The sequence below is a fragment of the Ascaphus truei genome, chromosome 9, assembly GCF_040206685.1.
Source record: "Ascaphus truei isolate aAscTru1 chromosome 9, aAscTru1.hap1, whole genome shotgun sequence".
NCBI lineage: Eukaryota > Metazoa > Chordata > Amphibia > Anura > Ascaphidae > Ascaphus > Ascaphus truei.
The window spans coordinates 19,127,826-19,152,175 of NC_134491.1; the positions used below are offsets into that span (position 1 = coordinate 19,127,826).

A 24,350-nucleotide genomic window follows, 5' to 3' on the forward strand; every position below is an offset into this window, starting at 1 on the left:
ATGATGTGCTGTCAGAACTACTTTGACCAATAAATAATATGTTAAATAATGTAAGTCAATAAGTTTGCAGTTGATATAAGTTCAACCTGCTTGTAAGAGTCATGTCATTTTATATTTGTATTATTTGAGTGCTTATCCTTTAATTGTATATTGTGTGATAGAAGCAAATATTTATCATTTAATAAATATATTTTCATAGTGGATTGCATTCAGCTATGCGTTATAATGAGATGTGTGTGTGGCAAACATAACTTTAACAGGGTGGCATATATATTTCCAGTGCCATTTTGAACTGGACTACTAAAGGGACTCATAGGGCCAGATACTCTAAGGCGTGTAATATAGTCCTCGCTGCTGTGCACGTGGCGTGCGCGTTTAGTTGCTAGGGTGCAAGCGGTGACGCGCGCGACTCTGACGTCACAGTGTTAGGTCGCACTGTGATTGGTTCTCGGCATGGCAGCAGCGCGAAAATACAATTTTATTGTATTTTCCCTGATCTGAAGCGCCACCGCTCACGGCCGTGCGCACGCGTTTGAAGTATAGCCACGTCTGGCTAACAGCCAATTATAATTGATGCGCGTGCTCGGCAGCACATGCGCACGCACTATATTACACGCCTAAAGCGGGGGTGGGCAACTCCAGCCCTCAAGGGCTGCCAACAGCTCAGGTTTTCAGGCTATTTCTGCTTCAGCACAGGTGACTCAGTCAAAGACTGAGCCACTGATTGAACCACCTGTGCTGAAGCTGGGACTAATTGAGCCACCTGTGCTGAAGCTGGGACTGATTGAGCCACCAGTGCTGAAGCTGGAATATCCTGAAAACTTGACAACGTGGTGGTCCTTGAGTACTGAGTTGCCCACCCATTCTCTAAATTCTTACGTCTGTGCTCTTAACGTGACGTTACCTAAAATGGGGAAAGACCTTAAGTTCCCTGAGTTTACATGATATCCCTAAAGCTAATTATATGCAAAATAAACATTCAAAATACATAATCATTAGCATAGGCTTACCAGCACTTCATAACGCAATGCTCGAGTTCAGAACAAGAGGAGAGTGAAATACCACTGTTATTTAAATCATGCCTGATATTTGTGTTGCATCTATCCAGACGCTTTCAAAGCCCAATTTCCGGGTCTGGGTGGGAGTAACGCCAAGCTTAGCCATGACGTAAATAATGCAGCGTTAAGTCCTCGCTTTAACCTTAATGAACTTCAATGGATAGGTGATGTTATAATAATGCGTTATTTTGTATGTCACTATCCCCAATGTCCATTATAGTTAACACTGTGCTCTTTACGAGAGGAAACATGACTTCATGTTATGTTACTGCCCTTTGAGGACATATTGTTACTATTAACGGGATGTTTACTAGGGTTCACACCACGTTAAGTGGCTTAACGGATCTTTGACTACCTGGCCCAAAGTGTATTCCCAAAGCTCTTTCGGGGTGCATTCATCAAACTCCAAGAACGGGTATGGAAGCTTTGTGAACCCCCTTTGTGTTTTTCGAATGGAATGAAAGAATAAGTAAGATTAGGGTATAGATGTAGCCAGCATTATTGCAACCCTTGGCGCGCTGCAGTGGGATAAATACAGAGCACCAGGGGGAGCAGCAGCCATTGTTTTGAAGCAGCCGTGTGCTAGAGGAGGGCAGGGCTGTTACATTATTTTACCTGCAGAAGCGCACCGTGGTTTGTAATAACTTTTGCTACAGTTCTTCATGGGGATTCTTGGGAAACAAATAAGGTTATAAGGAAACAAACCCTCCCCATGCTAGTATCCTTTGGCGGAGATTCAGTAAGTGTCAATCGCACCCAGATGTATGTATGTATGTATGTATGTCTTTATTTATATAGCGCCATTAATGTACATAGCGCGTCACAGCAGTAATACACGTGACAATCGTATAAATAACAAATACATAGAACAAATAACACATAATGGGAATAAGTGCTTCAGACATAAAAGTAACATTGTTGAAGAGGAGTACCTGCTCCAAAGAGCTTACAATCTAATTGGTGGGGAGAACGTACAAAGACAGTAGGAGGGCATTCAGGTACAGTAAGTGCGTCTGCTTTATGTATCGTGTATACTATTAGCCATGGTGCTACTCATATGCTTCTTTAAGCAAGTGGGTCTTAGAGTTAACGACCATTTAAGGCAATGGGAGCTGACGCCAGATCGAGGTGCGATGCCCTATATCTGTGCTTGGTGAATCCTGGCCTTTATTTGGATAGGCAGATAGTCAGCGGGTGTAATAGCATAATGCTATTACACTGGCGTCTGCTCCCACTGCAACACGCAAAGCTTTAGTGGCTGCTAGATATGTATAAACCATTATACAATAGATTTCTTAGTTACGGTTAGCACTATCAAGTTCATCCTTTTTTTTTTCTCCATTGATAATTGGTTAAAATTCCTTATTTTATGGTGATATAAAGGTTGCTAGACAATTTCAGTGCAACACTTAACACTTATGTTTGTGATATGAAAAACAAATCCTTTAAGAGTGTAATAAATGATGATCTAACCCAGGGGTGCGCAAACTGGGTGGGGAGCGCAAGATTTTACAGGGGGAGCACGGCGGTTACAGAGGTCTCGTGCTCTTCCGCCGGGGGACCGGGCGAGGCCTCTGTAACTTTCTCCTACCTGGTCTTCGACGATGCGTCGCCATGGTAACCCGGCGTCAAATGACGCTGAAGGGTCACGTGACGGCGCGTTGCCATGGCAACGTGATGTCACAGGACCCTGCGGCATCATTTGACGCCGGAGCCGAGCGAGGGGGGGGGAGGTGAGCAGGCAGGGGGACACAGGGGGGAATCTTTGCGCACCCTGATCTAACCCCTTGTACCACTGCCTATGTTAAAACGTATTCAGCATTAACTTGGTATATGTTTCCTTTCCATAGCAAATAGTTTCATATTATTTCATATTATCAGTCTCCAAAGATCCATCGTTTCTCTACCCTTATTGTAAAGAGCTCCTTTGTTGCTGGAAAAATCGAATTTCCTATTATATTGTTGGATGACCTAGTATTAATTGTACAGAACTCGGCATGAAAAAGCTCTCTTGCAAGATCTCTGTATTGGCTTGGAATTGCTTAGTGAATGGTAATCAATAAAACATTTTTTTAAACGGCTATAAAGTGTCCCAGAGTCAATAATCGACTGATAACTGGCCCAAGCAGATGCTCTAAATGGGTTCAGTCTTGCTGGTCTTCACTACTGATATCAAGACCAGTATGGCTTGGCTAGCATGAACTGTAATGCTCATTTTCGCTGCTCCTATAATAGCACATTCATATGCATGTTCATTCACTTCTTCCACCACTAACACACCTTGATCTCTCATCTGGTTTTCATTTTTTCACTACCCATTCATGCATAATATCTTAAACATACTGACATGTTCATCCCATTTCAGACTTACAGTAGAAAAAACGAATGGCGCACAGCCAGGGAGTCAGGTGTGGAGTAAAAAAACTTTTTCTTTATTGCAGCATAGTAGGAGACAAATTCACCCCCTTGGGGGACACAGACAGGACCTGCTGGTCTGAAACGCGTAGGAGGTCCCTGTCTGTGTCCCCCAAGAGGGTGAATTTGTCTCCTACTATGCTGCAATAAAGAAAAAGTTTTTTTACTCCACACCTGACTCCCTGGCTGTGCGCCATTCGTTTTTTCTACTGGACATATCTGGATTCTGAATCCTTCTTGGCTTGCACGCCGGCAAAGAAACCCTGGAGATGACGTGAGTGGGGCGTTTTGGTTTAGACTGTTATAGTTAAGTCTGACTGTTAAATAGTCATTGTGTTACTTACAAGTCTTATTTGCCTGCCCACTCCCACTGGTATCTCCAGGGGCCACATTATTTTATTATTGGATGTAGTTGCTGCGGGTTTGAGCACCCCAATTCTCTATCTATCCCATTTCAGACTTACATCCTTACACATAGAATAACCTCCTATCCTGCCATACCATTGTTCTTTTACAAGCACTACTGTAACTACTCTCTTATCTCTATTACCTTGTTTATTGTTTGAGAGGGGGCAATTGAAGTGTTATCCCTTGACTTGCAATGCTTGTTTGCCAACTCCTTCCCCACACTTGACTTGACAAAGGATACTGGGGGTAGGGAATCTCTTAAAAACTGGGCAGAGAGCAACATTGGATATGGGCTACGGCCCATAGCTGTGGGCTGTAGGGCAGCACAATGTGGGATTGTAGCTAAAAAATGCAGCTTTCTTGATGCTTACTCTTCCCTGTCAAAGTCTCATATGGTGTCACAAGGCCAAACCATTAGGATACATGTAGTTAATGCACATGTTTGTAAGTGACCTCATCAATCCTCTGGTCTAACCATTGCATCCTCTGGTTGTTCATATCAGCCCATAACCCATTTAGGCTTTGCTGGTTATTGAGTTTGCAAGTTTATACTGACCCCTTGACATCTCCTTTATGACATTCTCAGGATGTCACAAGATCTGGCATGTTAGTGGCCCTTTTGGTTTCCTGAACTACGTGGCACTTTTGCTAGTTTTCCCCTATCTCATAGTGGTGAACACGAAGAAGAGAACTCTCCTCTTCTAGTTGGCCCCAAATCTCAACCATGCGATCGCTACATGTGATTACTTAGCACCGATCTAGAAAGGCCCATTGCACTCTGGTGTCGTAGGCCTTCTGGCACCCAAAGCGTTGACAGCAGAGAATCTGAACTGGTGGCAAATTACATTGCTGTGCTTCACTAGAGACCATCAAGTAGCTTTCTTAGCCCTCACTCATCTCCTTGAAAAACACCAGCCAGACCACATTTAGGGATATTCAATGAATTACAAGTTGATATGTATGCTCCGATCCGATCGTATGTGTGCATGTATGAATAGTTTGTAGTCCCACAAAGATGGTGTGACTGGGCTTCCTTGAGGATAGGTTTGATAAACATTGTTTTAGCCTACAGTAACTCTCTGGGTTTGACACAGTGCGATCCCATAATTTGGAGCCAGCATTTTTACACAGAATTTATAGAAAGATGATGGTGGCAAGGGAGATTACTGTGAGATGAGTCCTACAGCAGGCGGTGGTCAATCCTCAATTATTATTAGTTTTTTGGGAAGCAGGTGGCCCTCCAGAGCTGTTCCACACTACTTTCAGCTCCAGGGACCCCCTGATTCCCGAGATACGTTCTGGTGAAGTTACCGGTATTACTTCCTGGTTTTTAAGAGGGATTTAAATGGCCACCCAGAAGGAAGCCATGACTAATGATGTTGCAGCTCCCTGTTTTCTGAGGTTTGGCAGCCATTTTGTTCACTAAAGGAAATGTTGAACCCGGTAATTTCATTGGTAAGTATCTTGGGAACCGTGTTATCCCTCTAGCTGAAAATAATGGTGTATGGCTCATGGGAACAGTTGGGTCTCACAATGTGTAAGAAATGGGGGGTTAAAAAAAAAAATAACCAGTAGGAGAAACTGCTACTTTAATGCAGCAATCGTACTTTCCTTTTTTGTATTTATTTACAGTTATAGGTTTTTAGCAGGGGGTCTCTGGAGCTGAGCTGCATTCATTTCAGCTCCGGGGCCCCCCTACTTCCCCAGATACCTCCGTAGGGGCTGCCGATATCAGCTCCGACTGGGCTACATGGGGCTATCGAAATGGTGGGTTTAAAGCTCCCACGGGCCAATTAGAAGCTGTGATGACATCTCTTGCGGCTTTCTATTGGGTCGCGTGATCTGGAGCTTTAAACCTGTGGAGCACCCCCTAAAGAGGTAAGTATCTCGGGGAGATTATTTTTTTTGGGGAGGCGAGGGAGGGGGAAGCATAGGCTTCTTTAACCTGAGTGCTGCCACTATGTTACAGTACCTATTGAATTCATGCTTGGCAATGTCGAGCAAAGTAGAGCAAATTTCTTCCGTTTTTGCATTTTACTCTGTCCTTGATTTCAAATAATGTAGCATCACTACAGCTGCACACACAAGACAATGTAGCAATCTATCACAGTTATATAACTGTATTCTTTATTTGTATTCCTTTTTATGTGTAGGAGTGATAACATGCCCTCATTGGTTCTTGTAATTAAGACTGAAATTAGCCTGTATTTTTGAAATGTGAACAAAGCAGTGACTCTCACAATTGACTTATAGCTGCCGATAAAAATGGGAAATCATACTGAAAGAAGTCTAAATCTGGCCATTTTTGTCAGTTTAGAGATATGGTTTATTATCTCGGCTCACCATTGCTGTACCTAATAGAATGTGAAAGTGCTTTGAAAAGTTTCAGTGATGATGTAAACCGAGGCAGCGCGTAGCATTGGCGGAGAGTTCTGTCGGGAACAAAATTGAATTTCCAGCTTCAAACATTTTATTGAAGTCTGCTCTCCTGGCCCTGTCTTCTTCTTCCACCATATAGAGGCAGTTCTATGTAGCAGCGCATATTCAAAGAGTGTAGCGCATTGTAGGCACCAGCAATAGAACACATTCCCTACTCATTTAATTGTTTCAGAATTTAAGATGCAAATTTAGACCTAAAAAACGAACGCAGAAAAGTTCAATGACATTTCAAAATATGCCACTTAAAAAAAATAAAAGCACGTCTAATTGTGGAATGATTCGCTGATTAGGGATGAATTATTAAGGTGCATTCCCATTGAGAGACAAATCTGGGCTCCTTGCGTTTCGCCTCCTGGGTGCACATGCTGTTTTGTTTGGCTGAGGCTCAGGGAAAGCGGGTGCTTTCCCTGGCATTAGACAGCGCGCCGGCCGGGGGTGGGCCGGGGGCGGGCCAGTGACGTCACGGAGCTGGTTCGCCCTCATTGGGCGAACCGCTCACGTGACCGGCCCTGCGCTCCGGCAAGCGGGAAAATTTAAAATTTCCCTAAGACCTACGCTTCCGCAAGCGCGCGGAAGCGTAGGCGAGCCGCTACTAAAGCCGCTCTCAATGCGGCTGTAGGGGCTCAGTGCCGAGTGGAAGCGCGCCTCTGCCCGCAAGCACAAAACATGGACGCGGCCTAAGAGTGAAGTAGAAATACTGCTTCCTTCAGGTATATACTGTATACATCATTGCTCTAGGAGAGATCATTTGTCTTGACCAGGTGTTTGCTCTCTTCCCATTGAGGGGACACTGTACTATTATCCTAATTGTTTGCTGTGCTAATAAACGAAAGTTACTTTGTCTCGGTGTTAAACTCGCCTTCTTTCACATACCATTCAAGTCAATGAGTTTGTAGGTGTCCTTTAATTCAAACGGTGTCTTATTACAGAAGTCTGCTTTGTAAATATATGCCAGTCTTTTTTTTTTTTTGTGATATAGAAATCGGACTCTTATAACGATCTGTTTATCCTTTGCATATTAATGTAATTAGCCCTTTGACTTTCAGTGCTGTTAAGAGGCAGGTACTTCTAGTAGTAAAAGGAGAAAGTGTGTACTAAATTAAATTGAAAAGACTTATTAACAGTCAGGGCATTCGTTACTCTTATTGCTTGGAGTGAGATTAGTTGTCACTAACATCAACCTTTCCCCAAAACCAATTTGTTGTTTTGTGTCCTTGTTCTTACTTGAGTGTTACTCTGACCTTCTTTATTTTACAATATACTCAAATTAATATTTGTGCTCTACAATACTGTGTTCCCGAGCTCATTTTCTGTAGTCAAAAAATCAGTCCTTTTTGTGTTGAAATTGGCTGACAAATTGCGGGCGTTCTCTATACTTCTAGCTCTTTCCTACGTTTTTATGCAACAGGGAAGGCTCACTAGTCCCAAGAAATGCGTGACCAGTCTTTAGGCGAGCGGCACGACATGTAAAGCAGGCCAATATTCTTCATGTCTTACATTTCACTGACTGCTATTACTGTATGTAGCCTTTTGTATTTTATCTCCGGTAACTTCAAAGTCTAAACCTCTAATGCAGGGGTTCTCAACTCCTGTCCTCAAGACCCCCCTCCCCCTCAACAGGTCAGGTTTTAAGGATATCCCAGCTTCAGCACAGGTGACTCATTCAGTCGCAGCTTCAGTACAGGTGGCTCGTTCAGTCCCTGCTTCAGCACAGGTGGCTCAGTCTTTAACTGAGCCACTGATTAAGCTACCTGTGCTTAAGTTGGGGTATCCTTAAAACCTGACCTGTTGGGGCGGAATGGGACGTTGGGCAGCAACCAAAAGGCTTCTGGCATTTCACTGCCGGGACACTTTGCCGCAGGGCAGCTCGCCGCGGGACTCTTCACTGCAATGTCCTGTCCGCAGCGCTCCCGACCCGCCCGACAACTGCATGTTTAAATGTCCTGTTACACTGCCTTGACAGGCCGCTAGGCAGTGCAGCGGTCCCGTGTGGAACATTTAAACATGCAGTTGTCGAAGTGGGCGGTCGGGTGCGACAGACCTGGTTTGACGGGCGCGCGACGGACGGCGGTTCGGGCACAGGAGTTGACATCGCTGCAAAGTGTCCCGGTGGCACAGCACCGCCGGCGTTTTGGTCGCAGCCAAACATCCTACACCGTGTTGGGGGGTCTTGAGTATGGGAGTTGAGCACCTCTAATCAATTCCGCACCATTTACATAATGTTTTGCTTGAAATTCTTGGTCCTGAAAAGCATGACTGAGCTTCTACTAGTCTTAAAGCAGCAATGCATGAAACATCTCATTGCGCGTGTGTATCATCTCACCATTACGGGGAAAGTGGATTTGAAGTCAATATCTGTAGAGCCTCAAGATGCCTGAAATTCGTATGTGTGCATTTCCCTCTCTCGCTGTATTTTTAGCCGCCTTAATAAGCAAGAGAAGAGTCTTCTGTTTGTTAATTGATTTAAAAAAAATGTTCAACAGCTTTGGGAGAGATGGGCGGGGGGGGGGGTAGTTTTGTTTGTTGAAGATGTCTTCGTTGTTTTTAGATTGCATCAATGATTTGGTCTCTAGGTGGAGTAGTGGTACTCAACTCCAGTCCTCAAGCCCCCCCCCCCAATAAATCAGGTTTTTAGGATATCCCAGCTTCAGCACAGGTGGCTCAATCGGAGGCTCAGTCTCTTCTTCTCATCCGCCCACCCCTTTTCTCTCCCCCCCCCCCTTTTCTCTCCCCCTTCCCACTTTTTTCTCTCCTCCCCCCTTTTCTCTCATTCCCTGCCCCTTTTCTCTCCTCCCCCCCATTTCTCTCCCCCCCCATTTCTCTCCTCCCCCCATTTCTCTCCTCCCCCCTTTCCCCTCTTTCCCTCCCCTTTTCTCTTCTCCCCCCTTTCTCTTCCCCACCCCCCCTTTTCTCTTCTCCACCCCCCCTTTTCTCTTCTCCCCCCTCCCTTTTCTCTTCTCCCCCCTCCCACACACTTTTCTCTCCTTCCCCCTTTCTCTTCCCTTTTCCCCCCCCCTTCTCTTTCTCCTCCCTCCCCCCTGCCTCCTCCCTCTCAGGCCCTACCTGTGAAGTAGGGGGAAAGGTTACGTCATAATGACTGGGCACTTGTGCTAAAGCATGGATATCAATTAACCTGACCTGGCTGGAGTTGGCCACCCCAGCCCTAATATCTACCTATTCACAATATAAAAATAAATGTACTACTCTGGAGCTATGTCAAATTAAATATAGAATTGAGCCTTTATTTCCTCAGGAGCTTCACGGATTTCATCTCTGGTTTGGGATGCCATTTATGATGCCACAAGGTCACAGGATGTAGAATGTAGTGGTCAGAAATGGTAGCTTGGGGCTGTTCCAGAAGAAATTGAAGCCAATGTAATTGGCAATGCACCTCAATGCACTTCTGTATTCCGTCATTAATTACGTCACAAATCAAGTGGTGCTGCCTGCAATCTCTGAAGCAGTGCATTGCTCCACCCACTGGCAGCATAGGGGTTCAATGTTGTATGCCTACAGAAGCAGAGCTAAATGTTGTCTTTAAAATGGTGTGACCTGTCCTTAACTTTATCATCAAAACAGTGTTCAAGGCTAGGAGATGCTGTAACTCGGGGAGAACCAAATTCCACTAGTGTAAATCTGCTTCCTTTGATTGTTTTTTTTCTTAATCTAAACTGTCCTAAATACAATAATCTAAATGGATTTCAAGACCAAGATCTTTTTGGGTATTGCAGTGAGATTTCAGATCAGTTTGTTCAAAGTTGGTGTAGTTTGTGCAATTTTTATACTGTATATGGGGGATGCTGAACACCAGTCCTCAAGCCCCCCCCCCCCCCTGCCCCCTCCCCCCCCCTGCCCCCTCCACAACTGTCCAGGTTTTCAGGATATTCCTGTTTCAGCTAAAGTGGCTCAATCAGAGACTCAGTCTTCGGCTGAGCCTCTGATTGAGCCACCTCTCCTGAAGCGGGGATATCCTGAACACCTGGACAGTTTGGGGGGGGGGGGCTTGAGGACTGGTATTGAGCACCCCTGCTGTATATGATGCCTGTTCAATCACCTTTATACAGGGGGAAAGGAAAAGCCGACACATAATGTATAATCAATTTTTGATTTTCTATCTTTTTGTGCCTCAGTTGGGTATTACACAATGTCCACAAACTTGGTCGGTAATACTATTGTTTTGATTAATCTGCAGAAGAAATGACAGGATTTTCAAGCTATTGTTCAGTTTGGTTCTGTTCATATTTGACGAGTTTGTTGAAATTTGAAGAAAGGAAAAAAATACACTATTCAGGAAATTGGTTTAATGCTACATGCAATAATTCAGCATCGACACAGCTCTATATTTGATTATTTGTCACTCAAGCACGTGATTATCCGTGCTGCTGGTCCGATGTAGTAAAATATATTAAGCAGACAGCAATAATACAGTTTTTTGTTGTAGATTAAACATTGGAAAAAATTAATTCAGCAAAACAGCTGACGTGAAGTTGAGCATGTCCCTTGTTGGGAATCAGGTTTGCTTGAGCAGGGGTATTGAACTCCAGTCCTCAAGCCCCCCCCCCCCCCCTCAACAGGTCAGGTTTTCAGGATATCCCATCTTCAGCACAGGTGGCTCAATTAGAGGCTCAGTCTTTGAGCCTCTGATTCAGCCATCTGTGCTGAAGCAGGGACTGATTGAGCCACCTGTGCTGAAGCAGGGACTGATTGAGCCACCTGTGCTGAAGCAGGGCTATCCTGAAAACCTAACCTGTTGGGAGGCTTTGAGGACTGCAGTGGAGCACCCCTCTGCTAGAGCATACGTTTTGGATCTTCTGCATTTTCTCTCTCTTCAGTAATGATATCCTGTGAATACATCTTTTCAAAACAAATGCACACATTTTTTACAAGACCTATTTCAACATAATTACAATACAAGCACAGCAATTGTATTATTGTACATTGAATTTTAGAACCCTGTTCAATAAACTGTGACACTATTTTCATCTTGCTTGGGACATGGTTGAAATGGAGCTGAAATCTTCCCAAGCCAATGGTAAGATGGCCTTACAGCATAATGCATAATAATGGCCTTAATGTTAGATCTGCCAGTGTCATGTTCATTTTAGACTAAGAACATTGACCTAAATTAAATTGGACTTAACAAACGTTGTGAATTGAAACCTGTTCAAAGTATCCTTCATAAGAATAAATTAGTATGGAATAATTTTATTTATAAAATGTTTTACGAGGAAATAATACATTGAGCTTACTTCTCATTTTCAGTTATGTCCTGGGCACAGACATAATGACAATACATGGTTGCACGTTATATTAACAGACATTTCATGGACAGTTAGGGATAATATATGTTATAGGCATATTTAACAGACAACAGTTAAAAACAAGATTAAAATGAAAGACAGCTGAAGTCTTGAAATTACTTAGATTGGTGGCGGCTGTGAGAGTCTCCGGTAGACTGTTCCAGTTGTGGGGTGCACGGTAAGAGAAGGAGGAATGGCCGGATACTTTGTTGAACCGTGGGACCGTGATCATTCTTTTGAAGTTAGATCTCAGCTGATAATTGCTGTGTGTGGTAGGGGTGAGGAGCTTGTTCAGATAGGCGGGGTAGCTTGCCCAGAAAGTATTTGAAAGCAAGAAGCAAAAATTTACTTTGTGCCTCAAGAGAGAACCAATCAAGTAATTTGAGCATTTCGCAGTGATATGTGTTGTAGTTACATTGGAGGACAAAGCAGCATATTGAGTTATAGAGGGGAGGCGCTTGTTCAGATAGCCGGGGTTCATGATATTGGTGACGTCATGGCCTTGTATGAACCTCGTATGAATTCCAGTGCTATGGCATTATTGCTGTAGACAGGTCGCTGTATTTGTGTCAGACATTCAGAACTACATTGTAAACTCTACCGGACGAGATAATGCTTAAGAAACATCCATGTGTGTACTACCATGCTAAATAAGAAAAAGAGATATTGAATGGAAACATGTATTGCCTTACATTGTGATTGCTAGCGTTACAAGTTGTACAACAATATTAGCAAGGAAGTATGTGTGTTCCTCTGGAGTGAAGCCAGAGGGATGTAACGGAGCAATTCTGTGATTTGTATAGAGATGGGTAACTACAGCAAAACCGGATGAATGCTCCTTATGTTAACCTCTTAACAGTTACTGCCTATGGTTACATTGTGCTGTACTGTAATTCAGTGTGATACTAATATTACTTTGGATGACATCTAGTGAGTATGCTTACTTCCCTACATGTTGTATACAATTGTACAGTAGCATTAAGTTCACAAACATGCTAAGCAAACATAATATTTGCATGTGTATGTATTTTAGAATGGTCTATGAAGCGAGTATGGGACGAATGAATACAGACTGGTATACTCAGGGATTGACATTAAAGACTGTCTCTTCGTTGATACTGATGCCCATAACTTTTGGTATAATTATCACATTATTTATAATTATAAATCGATGGAACAGTGAACGTACAGTAATCTCCCCCTAGAAAACAAGAATGATTGGAATGACGTTCTGGAATGTCATAAAGAAACCCTAAGGTTTAAGATCTCTCTGTTCACTGTACCTGTATGCATGTCAGGGAATTATGGGTAGTTACGTCAGATTTCTGGTATGGGTGTATCCTTTACCAAAGCACCTTTGCAGGTGTGAAACGCGTCAGCACTGAGAGACTAGGGTGTCATTGGCTTTATAATACTTTTCTTTTTACATTGATTAATCAATAAAAGTGAGTTGTTTTTATTGATGCAATTGCTGCTTTGTCAACCTGATGCTCTCTTTGGCGTGCAATGCCAAAAGGAAACTCTCTTGCTGCACCATTAATGGTGCTTCATCTGTGTGCTAGCACACACAAAGATGTTGGTAATGTATGTATTTAAAAAATGCATACTTAAAGTAAATTGTGTTCCCCACAGCTTCCTTTCATAGAGGAACGGTGGGGTAGCACTTAGTGGCGTGGTCCCATGACATCCCAGGAACTCCGGTCGTGGTGGTGCTGAGGCAGGAGACTTTGAGTGGATTCCTCCAAAATAAAACGAATGTGAAAGCCCCGATATAGGGAGCAAGTATGAATTAAAAGAAACTACTGCTTTCCTATCACACACGAGTGAGAAATGCAGGCAGCACAGAGTGGACAGCTCTGCAGTAGCAGTAGTGTCTTGAGTAGGCGTTGAGGCACAATGAAATAACTCAACGCATCAATAGAGTTGCTAAGATACAAAGAATTTCTCTTGGCTTGTATTTTCCATAGTAATGCACTTTCATTTTTATGATATTTTTGGAATCCATTTGTTCTTTGTTAGTAGTTCATGCAGCCTGTTTATCAGTGCAAGGTTGCAAAGTGCATTTAGTTGTGTTGTTTTCAGTAGGGAAGGCTCTGTATCTAGCTAAAATAAGCATTTATCTGTTATTCCCACATGCTGAGAAGCTTCTTTCCTGTGCTGGAGAAACTTGTAGTCTGTCTTTATTTGACTGGAGCTGAACTCCCTTCCTGCACAGGGAAGCAGCCTCCCGGCATATGAGCAGGTGCTTGGCAGTGGATCTCACCTCTCGGTCAAACTACTCAATATGCTGTGAAGCTGCTTCTCAGGGCTGGAGGAGAGTTAATTTCCATATAAATTAATCAGACTAAACTCTTCTCCACCCCACAGAAGAAACTTCAAAGCATGCTGATTAAGTAGCAAAGTGTGTGTCTGTTTTTGGTTCTTGTGCATCATTCAGTGTTTTGGGGGAGTAGTAGTTACTCTATAGCAGCAGTTCTAAACCTTTTTTACATTGTGCTGGAAGATATATGTTCGGCGAACCCCTAATTAATACATGTTATTGCTACTCATTAGACTATTGTTAACACTACAGTTTGACCGATCCCAGGCAGTATAAGTGCGCAGTTTCCCGACGGGCTCCAGAACCCACTATACTGGCAGGGATGCGCCATTACAGATTGATTTGGGCAAACCCCTTGTAGTCTCCTCCTGAACCCCCCTGTTGGGAATCACTGCTCGATAGGTTTTGTGACTTGGAGTGTGGGATTTTGCTATTGTCTGAATTGATGAACAGACCTCTCTATCAAAAGAAACATGTTTGCTACATTTGCCAGTTATAAGGAAGAAAAGAATGATGTGCATCTCGACGCATTTCTCAGGAGCTGTATTCATACCGTTCTTATTTTTTATATATACAAGCTATGTTTTAGATGATTTATAATGTATGATGTAGTATAGTACTAACAGACGATAAGGTTTATATTGTGTCTTTGATTCAAATAACTTGATGTACAAGACTGTGCTTGTTGAATATTATCATAACCAGCTTTTGTCTCAATACTAGACTTATCTGGTTTGGGTGGTGCTATATAAAGTTGCAACTAAGCTGCTTTAGTATTCATGCTTTCCAAAAAAGTTAAAATCCATATAGTGTTCTTTGCTGTCTAATGCAAAAGTAACTTTTTAAAGTGTAGATATTAAATCGGAACACTGAATAGTTTATAAGGTTAGGTACTAATTTTATGTAGCGGTTGTCGGAGCTTTTTGACGGTACGGCCTACCGTCATCTTTTTCTCTTACCTTCTCCTCGTGCTCTTCATCTCCGCCGGCATCTTCTTGTGACGGCACGGTGCCGTGACGATACATTGCTATGAACGACGTGACAGAGAGGAGGAGCAGGAGAAGGCCAGAGGCAGAGTACCGGCACCTATTCTATTAAAAACAAAAAAACAAAGCACAGGGGGTTGTCATAAGTGTTTGAACAGCAACACGGATCTATTACAAGCAAATCTGTATTCAGTAATAGCCTGTGCACTATTCTACATTTGGAAACCGGATCACATGCATGTTATAATAGTGTTCACTGTTTTTATATGGCTTTAGTGAGTTTATAAGTAGTTTCTGTAAGTCTTATGTATGTATGTCTTTGTTTGTATAGCGCCATTAATGTACATAGCGCTTCACAGCAGTAATAGTTACAATCATATAAATAATAAGATATAAATAACACAAAGGGAAGAAGTGCTTCAGACTTAGAAGTAAAATTTAGGAAAAGGAGTCCCTGCTCCAAAGAGCTTACAATCTAATTCGTTGGTAGTAAGACCGTGCAGAGACAGGAGGGCATTCTGGTAAGTGCATCTGCAGGGGGCCAAGGTTAATGTATGAGGTGTTAATTATCAGCCATTGAGCTACTCATATGCTTCCTTAAGCAGGTGTGTTTTAAGGTGGGCCTTAAAGGTGGATAGAGAGGGTGCTAGTCGGATATTGGGGGTAAGGGAATTCCAGAGATGCGGGGCAGTCAGTGAGAAAGGTTTAAGGCGGGAGAGGGCTTTAGATACAAAGGGGGTAGAGAGAAGACATCCTTGAGCAGAACGCAAGAGTCGGGATAGTGCATAGCGAGAAATTAGGGCTGAGATGTAAGGAGGGGCAGAAGAGTGTAAAGAGTGTAAAGCTGCCTTTATATATATATATATATACATATTTGGTTTTTAGGTTCACTGTCATTGGTTATTTTTCACCATTAATTCACTTTAGTTACCTTATAGTTAGAAGCGCCCGGTTCCATTTCTTTGTTTATTTAAATTAAATGCCGGGGAGCTCCCGCGAGTCCTCTGTAACTTCACTTACCTGGTCTCCGGTGGCTTCCAGCAATGCGTTGCCACGGTAACGTGGCATCAATTGATGCCGCGGGGTCACATGACACGGTGATGTCAGAAGACACCGGGCACAAGCAGGGGGGGAGAGCAGTCAAGGGGGCGCAGACTGAAAAGTTTGCGCACCCCTGCATTGTCACATGCGTTACATATACAAATAAGAAAGGAAAATTAAAAGGGGGTGGGGGATTCTGTTGGAACCCCTTTGAGTGCTTGAGGGGCTGGGACATCAGAGTCGCACAACCCATCCGGCACAACCCGATTATGTGACAGCTCCTCAAAGCGATCATGTGATCATGGTGTTACTGATAATGGGAGCAGTCCTCCTCTGCCAGGTAAAAAATGAACAGAGGGTCCATGACGTAGCTACTATGTCATGGGGCATCCAAAGGGTTAAGGTATCTACCAGCACTGGAAGGTGTTGTATGGCAGAAGACAAAATTGGCTTGGTATATTTGGCCCAATGTGCCCTCTCTACAAAAACATTCCTGGATAAATTGGTCAGATAGCAGGTACTAGTCAGCACTTTCAGCTACAATGAGCCCCTAGAAGTCTTTTAAAGTTGCATTCCCATTTAGGAACAGTGAGCCAATGACAATTGCTGCTTTTATTTTTGATCAGAAAAGACACATTGACACATGGTTCTAGTTTTCAGCTATGCCCTGGGATACAGTATAGAGCAGGGGAGGCCAGCTCCAGTCCTCAAGTTGAAGACTGAGCCACTGATTGAGCCACCTGTGCTGAAGCAGGGATATCCTGAAAACCCGACCTGTTGGTGGCCCTTGAAGACTGGTGTTGGCCTCTCTGGATATGGAGGTACAGACAGTGGTATAAACATGAAGAATGTGCATCCTGAATCAAAGATGATTTGCCATGCTGTTCTCTACGGCCAGTTTCCGTTTATGGAATAGGCCTTTTACGTTGATTGCGAGTCTGGTAGCTTCATTTTCTTTAGAAAACTGTCAGGACTAAATCTTTAGTAGGAAACACCATTGTCATTTTCCTATAGGCTACCTTCAGCTAATAGGGGCAGCATGGACACTTATTGAGAACTCAACAAGGAAAAGCGTAGTGATGGGTAACCCCAACAAATGAATTCCCTGGGTCATTGCATGGCAATTCTCTACGTATGGAAAATATTAATGTCCATTGTCATATTTTAAAATGCATTTTTTTGCATCCTTAATATGTGTAAATGTGCTGTGGGAAAAGAAGTTGAATATAGTTAGGAGAAATTATATTATACTGTTATTTAAAAGGGCAATCCCTTCTAGAACCAAAGATGGCAGTGACATGATATATATATATATATATATATATATATATATATATATATATATATATATATATATATATATATATATATATATATATATATATATATACAGTGTTCGACAAACCTATACATTTGCACACCCCGGGCGAGTGGATTTAACATCGTGACGAGCTCCTATTGGCCCAAGCAGCACATGTGTGGTACTAGGTGGCGAGTAGATTTTTTTGTTCGGCGAGTAGATTTTTTGGTGATTTGTCGACCACTGTATACATACACATATACATACACACACTAGAGTCTGACACTTATGCTGTAGGTATTTTTAAAGTTTGTAAACACACTGAGCTGACATTTGGGAACGGTTTGATTTCCTCTGGCTGTTCCCTTCTGTCTGATGTCGCTTTGTGTTCAACAAGAGTTTGCACAGGCAGAGCCCCCATTGCTCCTCACCTGCCCTTATCTTTATTGGCTCTCTGATAAGGACATAGTGGGCTAAATAAAAAAAGGAAAGCAGCCACATCTTTGCTATTGGCATCGTCCATTCTTTACAAAAGGTTGTTTTCTGGCTGGCTACATGAGATTGCATCTTTACGTAATAATGTTTGCATAACCTTTAATAAGGCAGCAACCAACAATATCTCGTAACTTCTCTTCTGATATGAAAACCATAGGATCGACGTTAAAGGAGCAATCCATGCAATATACTTAGTGTTTTTTTTAAATTTAAATAAATCAGTTCTGTAATATTACATAATACTAAAAAAAATTAAATTCAACATTTCAAGCCATTTTAATGAGTTTTAATATATGGAGCATCCTTTTATAGCTATAACAGGTTTTTGCACACCTCCCCAGCAGTGCAAGATATTTGCAACACTGTCCTGTTTGTGATCATTTGTTGCCAATATACACAGCAGTTTGAGCTGCAAACTGTAACAATAGATAATGTTACCTTAGTAATATAAGAATACATTGTAGCTGTTGAGTTATACTGACCTGAAGGATTGTTTACTGACCTGAAGGATTGTTTGAAACTGAAAGACGGCCATTTAGTGAACCCTGGAAAGCAGGAGCTTTGCTGATCAATTACGGGAGAACTAATCGATCGGCAGCTTAGATAATTTGTTTTCAATAAAGGTAATCAAAGGCTGCACATATTAAAACAAACGGAAAAAAAATGTAAGCGCCGCTTGGATAGCCTCTTTTAAATCACAAATCATCTCTCAGATAGGATTGCAGCCTAATTTCAAGTTACTCGTATGTTATTAGCCGTGACGCAAGGTTTTGTTGATGATAGAAAATTGCACAAGCCAAAGACTGAATGTTCAGAAGTGTCTCTTTGAAGCAGACACTGTGCTCTAATAAAAGCTGAGTGTTAACAGGCAGTAGATGCACAGATCTTATTATCTACAACCTGAAATAACTTTGTGTAATGTATAAATCTGCAACGTGATGGAGCTTCTTAGTAGGAAGGCACCTTGTGTATTGTGATACAGGTGTATAGTGTGACTATTACGGTTAGGCCTTGACCCCGCTGCCTACTACAGCGTCCGCTGTACGGACGAGAGCCCTCCCCTCAATGGCGCCGGGCCCGCAGCGCTGGGGCGAGAGTTGCTCCTGCTGTCAATAGAATTGAGAGCAGGACTCGCGACGAGCGATACGGCACGCCCCCGGCGGTTCAGCCAATGAGGGCGAACCTGCCGGGTGACGTCATGGCCGCGCCCCCATCACTCACCCGCCACGCCCTGTCCCCCCTGGTCTCTCTTCCTGCAGTGAGCTGCAGACCAGGTAATCGGCTGCACGGGCCGCCAATCTCGCGGGCGCGTGTTGCAGCGGAGTTACCGGGGCCTTAGCCTTAGTGTACCTGTTTCCACATTGGAGCCCTTATGATGTTCAGAGAACGTCTCCTGAATTGTGCTGGTGTTCAGGGGGAAATCCGATGGATCGGTGAATGCGATCACCGGAGGGCACTTCACTTCCGTTCGTGTCGCCGGGGACCTGACCATGATTGCTACTCTCATTCTCTCCCGTCTGGACTACTGTAACCTCCTGCTGTCCGGCCTTCCTGCCTCTCACCTGTCTCCCCTACAATCTATCCTAAACGCTGCTGCCAGAATCACTCTACTCTTTCCTAAATCTGTCTCGGCGTCTCCCCTGCTGAAATCCCTCTTCTGGCTTCCTATCAAATCCTGTATCAAATATTCAATTCTCCTCCTAACTTTTAAAGCTTTACACTCTTCTGCCCCTCCTTACATCTCAGCCCTAATTTCTCGCTATGCACCACCCCGACTCTAGCGTTCTTCACAAGGATGTCTTCCCTCTACCCCTCTTGTATCTAAAGCTCTCTCCCGCCTTAAACCTTTCTCTCTGACTACCCCACACCTCTGGAATGTCCTTCCCCTCAACATCGGACTAGTACCCTCTCTATCCACCTTTAAGAACCACCTTAATACACCTCATACATAAAGCTTGGCCCCTTGACGACGCACTTACCAGAATGCCCTCCTACTGTCTCTGAACGTTCCTCCTACTTAACAATTAGATTGTAAGCTCCTTGGGGCAGGGATTCCTCCTAAATGTCACTTTTATGTCTGAAAGCGCTTCTTCCCATTATGTGTTATTTGTATTTGTTATTTATATGATTATCACCTGTATTACTGCTGTAAAGCGCTATGTACATTAATGGGGCTATAAAAGTAAAGCCATACATACATACATGCATACCCACCCCAAGCAGTCATGTGTTCATGATCCTGGAAGAGTGTTGCCAGTCTTCTAACATCAAGACGGGTTAAAGGCAAACATTATGTACACTTACCTACCCTCTGGGCCAATTCCCTTTAATGCATCTGTACTGTGTCTGCAGGCTTTCCAACTTAAATTGCAAGCTCTTTGGGAGAAGAACTTTTCTCCTAATGGCTACTTTTATATTTGATGTACTCATCTGCATTTTCATTATATTTCCCTGTATTGGCTAACTAACCTATACTGTACAGTATGTAAAGCGCTATGAAAATAGTGAATATATCAATAGAATGATATATACATGTAATAGGTTAGACCAGGGGTGCTCAACTCCAGTCCTCCAGGGTCACCAACAGGTCAGGCTATCACTGCTTCAGCAGAGGTGGATCAATCAGTCTTTGACTGAGTCTCTGATTGAGCCACCTATGCTGAAGCAGGGATATCCTGAAAACCTGACCTGTTGGTGGCCCTTGAGGACAGGAGTTGGCACACCCCTGTTTTAGACCACGTGGCATGCCCCGTTATGAATTTTAACCCCTCTGGCAACAAAGGTGTTAAACAAAAGTCAGAAAACCTACGTGTATTAGCAAAAGTGACAAACTGCTTTTAACCAAGCATAGCCTATTACAGGGGTCTACAAAGCCTATTACAGGGGTCTACAAACTGGGGGGCACAAGATTTTTCAGGGGGGGCGCAGCGGTTGCAGAGTCCCTGAGCTCTTCCCGTAAGGCATTTAAATTAATGCCGGGTGACCGCGTAAGGCCTCTGCAACGTCTCTTACCTTGTCTTCGGCAACGCGGCGTCAAATGACGCCATGGGGTCACGTGACCACCGCGCCGGCATTCGACGCCGAAGACAAGGTAAGTAGGGGGGCACAAGCATGGGGAAGCGCAGGCAGGGGGGGCACAGCAGGGAAAGTTTGCGCACCCCAGGCCTATTATACGAGTATGAAAACACTTCTTTACACTCTGTTTCCTGCTTCAAAAACCCCAGTACAGGCATACCCCAGTTTAAGGACACTCACTTTAAGTACACTCGCGAGTAAGTACATATCGCTCAATAGGAAAACGCCAGCTCACGCATGCGCCTGTCAGCACGTCCTGAAGCTGTGCGCAAGCGGGGAGACTATAGAGCCTGTTACAAATGCGTTATTTACATCAGTTATGCACGTATATGACGATTGCAGTACAGTACATGCATCGATAAGTGGGAAAAAGGTAGTGCTTCACTTTAAGTACATTTTCGCTTTACATACATGCTCCGGTCCCATTGCGTACGTTAATGCGGGGTATGCCTGTATGACTTTAATACATGAAACTTTTGTGAAGAGTTGTAATTTTCTCTAGCGGATGTGTACATCTTTCTCAGCTTCCCTCGTATCCTGAGTTGACCACGGCAGGTGCTGTAGAAGTGTTGCACGTCTCCGCATTGCAGAATTACCCATGGAGAAGTTCTGCAACTGAACTGCTTCCAAAAGCTTTCTCTATTTACTATCACTACTGTGAGGTCATGTACAAGGCTGTATGAAAACATTGGTTTAATTTGTATAGCTCCACTTGTCCAATTTAACACTAACAGTTGAAACTGTAGGTTTATATTATGAATAGCATGGCTTTCTGGGTAATTTAGTATCAACAGCAACAAAGGAAAGGGTTCTTTACAGTAAGGGCAGTTATAATGTGGAATTCATTACCCACTGAGACTGGGATGACAGGTACAATAAGTATCTTAAAAAACAAACCGTTGGATATCTTTTTAGCAAGGAAAGGTGTACAGTGATATAACAAATAAGTAAACATGGGAAGGATGTTGATCCAGGGAGTAATCTGACTGCCATTACTGGAGTCAGGAAGGAATGTATTTTTCCCCTTATGAGACATCATTGGATGATATAACACTGGGGTTTTTTGTTTGCCTTCCACTGAATCAATATACTGCAAGTACAAATATAGGACAAGTATCTGTCGTCTCGGGTTGAACTCAATGGACATGTCTTTTTTCAACTTGTCTTCTATGTAACTGTAAACATAATGTACCTTTCGCAAAAACATTTATCTTTTTATGACTTCAAACATATATAAACTTACTTCTTAGTAATGCCCAGGACTAACAAAATAATCAGGGTTTTGGTTTACCCAACGGTGATTTAGTTCTAATATGTTTTTGCACAATCCAATTTTGCAGTACAAGGAGAGTGCACCTCTGTGTCATTGGCGAGATATACAGTTGGAATAAATGGGGGTTTAGTTCTGAATGAGCCAATATTTGCTTAAGGATTTCTTAGTATGTGGGTTATCTAGGTGTAGTTAGTCAGCTCAATCATTTTTGGTCAAATAACAAGACTATAATTGTTATTGAATAGTGAGGAAAGAAATGTAAATTGGCGGCACTGAATTGCAGGATGCGTGCTATAGATGTGCATTGGCATTTGTGCCATGTTCACACCAATAATGTGAGAGAACTTGGTAATGTACGGGTAAAAAAATCTCTCAAACATTGGATTCTGGATCAGTAATTGCTCCAGTTGGCATTTTATCGAAATCTTCCGAATTGGATCCATTGTTGGCTGTTTGGAAGATTCCGATATTTTAAGGGGAAGGATTTTCAAGCTCGTGTTCTTCAGTTTCTAGCCCTCCGAAGTGTGTACGTTAATTAGAGTTGTGTGCCTTGAACGTTATTTGTACAATGTGGGTGGGTGATTAATGTATCCTTCAACCAGTACTTAAAAACAAGTTGCTTAAAATGATACTTTAGTTGTAAAGTTCTGAGGATTGTTCACAATAAGTAGATTAAATGTTCTTTATGACAATTTTAAAGCGGCAATCCACAGTGCTTGCAATTTTTTTTTTAACCTGCCTGACCCAGGGGGTCATGCAGAGCTGCTCAGTGGTCCCCTGCTGACTGGGGACAACCCCCGTTTCTGAATGCTGAATATTCTTGTCCAGTGGGCAGCTATTCTTTCCTGGTGGACACAAAATAGCAGGCTTGTTCCCACTGCCAATGGAAAATTGCAACGTGGTTATAGATGACTTTGCGATTTTCTATATGTAACCTTGCGGCACAAAAATCAACACATATCTCTGTAATCTGTGGGTCCCTAAAGCTTTATGTACCGCAGTTCAGCTTTTGGGAACCCTGTTTCATAGTAATAAGACAAAAAGTAGTTGATTTTGGAGGGGAGTTGTGGCGTCGCTTATTACAGAAGTGGAGTCCTCTTCCATGTCCCTGTGTTTGACATAGCTATGTCTTCAGTTTCCTATGGAGCACAGAACGCGATCTACCCTTGAAAACTAGCAAAAAAAAAGGCATGACGTACAGTAGCTATCGCGTCATAGGGCCCCACGAGTATCAGACCCCGTGATGTAGTGGTTACATCTTGGGGCAAAAGGTTAATAACATTAAAATGTGAACCACATGTTTAATTATTTCAGCTCTATTGTTAAAATGTGGCTTACACCACACTCTTTGGCAATAGTGCAGTGAACTCTGATAACCTGTGGTCCAGCAGCCATTATAGCCAGTGCTGCCATCATTTTAATTTGTCGCATGTATTACTGCTGTGAAGTGCTATTTACATGGATGATGCTATACAACTATAGCTATAGATCTATCTATCAATATATATATATATATATATATATATATATATATATATATATATATATATTTGTATTTGTATAGCACCATCCATGTAAATACTGTAGCACTTCACAGCAGTAATACATGCGACAAATTAAAATGATGGCAGCACTGGCTATAATGGCTGCTGGACCACAATCTGCATCCACATGCATTTCAATGTTCTAGTAGCCATTGTACAGCAGGTTGTATCTTTTAAAGAGCCACAGATTTCAAAAGCTCTGTACCCTATATCAGGGGTGTTCAACTCCAGTCCTCAAGACCCCCCAACTGGTCAGGATCTAAGGATATCCCAACTTCAGCACCGGTGACTCAATCAATGGCTCAGTCTCTGACTGAGCCACTGATTGAGCCACCGGTGCTGAAGCTGGGATATCCTTAAAACTTGACCAGTTGGGGGGTCTTGACGACTGGAGTTGAGCACCCCTGCCCTACACGAAGGACCCTAATATTGGTCTCCTAAAAGAATCACATCCTACGACCCATCTATATGTACAGTACATGTATTCACACACAAATACATGGTTTAGGAGTAAACTTGGGTTGTGCATACAAAGAAGGTGCAGTATGTATAGTGTATCTATGCAGAAATATTCAAGACATTGCACACCAGTTATTGGTTATTTTGTTTCCGTAGTACAATGAGCATCCTTCAAATGGGGTTGACAGTCCACGGTATATCGCAATGTTTAGCTCCCATCTTGGTTGCATCTAAGAC

At 42.9% G+C, this 24,350-nt stretch overlaps 1 protein-coding gene across 25 annotated transcripts in view; it reads left to right on the top strand.

Annotated features, from left to right (window-relative positions):
• GPHN (gephyrin) overlaps positions 1-24,350 on the top strand; it is a 295,598-nt gene that overhangs the window by 79,947 nt on the left and 191,301 nt on the right. The gene's annotated exons all lie outside the window — the stretch shown is intronic.